Here is a 3,848-nt window from a genome sequence, read left to right as displayed (position 1 = left end):
ATCCTCGTTTCAAAGCAACGCTCCCAAATCCTCCGTGATCGATTCCCAGCTCCAAGCTGTGATCGGCTCCCACCAGCCTTCCATTCCTCTTCTCCCGCGATGCATCCAGCCAGGCATTTTCCGCATCCAGGTAGCTACGACATCATCTTCATCCCCGGGTGTTCCGCCTGCGACCATTCCTCCGTCGATCCCGCAGCCAGCCCTCTTCCCAGCAGCCGAGATCCAGCTCTTCCGCATCAGCTCGTTCCAGCCGCATCCAACGAGCACACCAGCGAGCAACTCCTCCGTCTTCATCCGGATTCACCTTCCAGCAGCCAATGATCCAAAGAAGGAAAGCAATGAAGCATGATTCCTTCCACGGATCCACACCAGCGACCAGCATCCTGTTTCTTGCCATCACCGTCTGCGTCTCCTCCAGATTCAAAATCCCCAAATCCCGGATCCCGTCCGCACTCACCAGCATCTGCAAATCAAGCCCGAAATCCAGCCCTTCATCCTTTTCGTCCGCAATCTACCCTCCAGCATCTTGCCCCGGAATCACAGCAGCCTAGCATTCAGCCCCGTCTCCCGTCCGTATTCATCTTCCATGGATCACTCCTCCATGACCAGCTCCCGTGATCCAGCCGATGATGTGCACTCTGCCCAAGGATCATGCGTCCGCTCCCTTTGGATTCATGGCTGGCTTCACCAAGAAAGGAGAGACCTATATAAGAGAGGGGAGAGCTCGGTTTAGAGAGAGAGAGAGCTCGGTTCAATAGAAAACAGGGGAGACTCTGTTTCGGTGAAGAAAAGAGAGAAAAGAGCCGAGCCAGGGAAGAAGAGAAAAAGAAATAAAAAAAGAGAGAAAGAGGGGGGAAAGAGAATAGTTTTGGATATTTTGGAAATAATGGGAGGTGATCAATTTCATTTGAAGATGAGAGGTCGTCCGGAAGCCATGCGCGGCTAAACGTCTAGTCTAGGACTGGATGAAGCCCTAGCAATGTATCAGGGCAATTGTAGTTCTTACTTTTTTATTATTTTAGAGCTTGTTTAAATTCTTATTTTCAATGAAATATTTCTTTATGATATTTAAATTTTGAGCATGCTAGTTACTAATCATGTTTGCTAAAGTAGTCTAAGATGATCCATGCCTAGGAAGATGAAGTGTGCTGCATCCTAGATTAGCATACTTAGGTAGACACTTCACGCTACACCGAAGATGGATCTTCCTAACACTCTTTATGCTTTTATTTTAAAAGCTTGTAGCAAAAATTGCATGCCTCTCCAAAAGACAAAAATTAAGAACACAATCCTTGATGCAATACTATGTGGTGGATTCCAAACCCTAGATCTATTTACTCTGATAAATTTCAATCTGTACTCATAGTTTAATTTAGTTAAATCAAGTTAGCAAATTCTTCTTCTTGATTTATTTTTAAAAGAAAAATAACTTATTCTTCAATCCTTGTGGACCGACACCCGTAATCACTATCCTACAGGATACGTGCTATTGCGTGGTTTATTTTCAAAATTGAAAGAACCGATCAATTTTTGGCGCCGTTGCCGGGGATTGCTAGCATAGTTATTTTTTCTTTCATTAAAATTTTTTTTTTTAAAAAAAATAAATATATATATATATCTAAAATAAAAATATTTTCTATTGTTGTTACTTTTCTTATCTCCTTTTTCTCTCCTACTAAATTTTAATTTTTCTTTTTATATTATTTGATCAGGAATCGAGAAAAAAATCTGGGATGATCCAAAAGAGAACTGCTGGAAAAGAAATGCTGTAGAGGTTTGCCTAAAAAATTTTTAAATTGCTGAGGAAATTTTTTTTGGTAACCTCTAAACCTTTCTTGTTTAAATTTATTATTAGATTGAAATTTTGTGGTGATTGTTTGATTTTAATTTCAGCAAAAGTGTGAATGCATGCTTGATACACATACACAAATTAATCCGCACATAGTAAGGGCAATCAACCCAACAAGATAAGAACCGAATTTCATCACCGGACTCTTGCCCAACTTAGATGAACTCAATCTCACATAGTGTCACTTTAATTAAAATCAATTAGACGTTGGCCCCTAGGGATATTCGAGCTCAATAAGACGAAGATCACTGAAAGTTGCACCAATTTCGCTCTATAGCTTAGTTGATGTCTAGGCAAGCTTTGTCCCTATAAGGGAGACAGTTCATCTGTTCGAGGCAAGTGGATTTTAAATGAGACCTTTGCGAACGCATCGTGACCCCTCCACTTACCTGGAAGCTTACCTGGTCAACTCGGTTCATTAGACCGGATTGGAGGCTTAGGTGCCCTCTTCAAACCAGTTAGGAGCTGTCTAGTGATTTTAGGACAAATATAAGGATTTATGTGTTTTTCTTTTATTGCATGCTTGATTGATCAAGTACTAGTGTATGCAAGGGAGTCGTTCTAGAGTACGTGACCTATTACCTTTTGACCCTGAAATAGAACGGACCCTTAGAAATATTCGAGCTGAGATCAAAACCTTAGAATCATTCCCACCCCCTGAGATGGCTGAAGAACAACCCAAACTCCTGAGGGAGTACTTTACTCCCACCATTTACACTTTTCCATCTTGCATTCGATTACCTGAAGTAGCAGCTGTACAATACGAAATAAAGTTTAGTATGATCCAAATGCTCCCATCTTTTTATGGGCTCACCAACGAAGAACCATATAAACACCTAGATGAATTCTGAGATTTGCACCACTGTCAAGATTCAGAACTTCACTGATGATGCTCTGAAACTTAGATTATTCCCTTTCTCCCTTAAAGATAGAGCCAAACAATGGCTGAATTCTTTAGAAGCTAACTCGATTCGTTCTTGGGATCAAATGCAACAAGAATTCCTTAAAAAATACTTTTCCATAGGAAGAACGAACCAGTTTAGACGTGCCATTACAAGCTTCTCCCAAACTGAGAGAGAAGAATTTCATGAAACTTGGGAGAGATTTTGAGACCTAATCCGTAAATGCCCTCATCATCAAATATCTAAGTGGCAGCTAGTGCAATGTTTCTATGACGGATTGACTGAACGAAACCGTCAGATGATCGATGCTGCATGCGGGGGGACTTTCATGCTTCAAAATGAGCATGAAGCATGGCAATTATTTGAAAATCTTAATGAAAACTCCCTCCACCATGCTTCCTGATCTCGTCAAGTACCCCCGAGTTCTCAAAGAAAAGGGACCATTTGTAAAATAAGTCATTCCATGGACCTGTCTAGCAAGGTAGATGCATTGTCCCATAAGATTGATCAATTGATGATAGGAGGACATATCGTTAGCTCGTCCCAAGCACAAGTGTGTGCTATCTGTTCTAGCCCATCGCACCCTATTCATCAGTGCCCCTCAGCGCCCCAATTCCCCAAACTCGTGCAAGAACACATCAATGCTGCTCAGACACAGCCTAGACCGGATAATGACCCATTTTCCAATACATATAACCCGGGATGGCGGAATCATCCAAATTTTTCTTGGAGGCAGCAAGCTTCGAATAATGCCCAACCCTACTCCCAAAATTTTCATCTCTACTGTCCCTCAACTCAATTTCAACACCCTCCTCCTCCAACCCAAAGAAATACAGCCTTTGAGGAGAAAGTGTTGACTGCCCTTCAAGGTTTGGAGGCAAACACACAACTATTGCACTCTCACACGCAATCAATTGCTAAGCTAGAATCAATGGATCAACTAGCCAATGCATTAAACAAGCGAGTGGAAGGTAAGCTTCCAAATCAACCAATGAGTAATCCTAGGAGACAATACGTGGCTCAAGAAACTCGACTAAATCATGAGCAAGCCAATGCTTTGACTACCCTAAGGAGTGGACGTATAATAGATAATAAGG

At 41.8% G+C, this 3,848-nt stretch overlaps 1 non-coding gene across 1 annotated transcript; it reads right to left on the bottom strand.

Moving 5' to 3' along the window:
* Positions 1–2,885: 2,885 nt before the first annotated feature.
* Positions 2,886–2,991, bottom strand: LOC149753706 (small nucleolar RNA R71). The gene has a single exon (XR_016409322.1). It is a non-coding gene; the product is annotated as a small nucleolar RNA R71 (small nucleolar RNA).
* Between the last annotated feature and the right edge of the window lie 857 nt (positions 2,992–3,848).

The sequence above is a fragment of the Phoenix dactylifera genome, chromosome 4 (assembly GCF_051530095.1).
Source record: "Phoenix dactylifera cultivar Ajwa chromosome 4, Ajwa_hap1_PhDact_Kaust_v1.1, whole genome shotgun sequence".
Classification (NCBI taxonomy): domain Eukaryota; kingdom Viridiplantae; phylum Streptophyta; class Magnoliopsida; order Arecales; family Arecaceae; genus Phoenix; species Phoenix dactylifera.
Note: the sequence above shows the minus strand (reverse complement) of the source record. Positions and strands in the feature narration are given on the sequence as shown.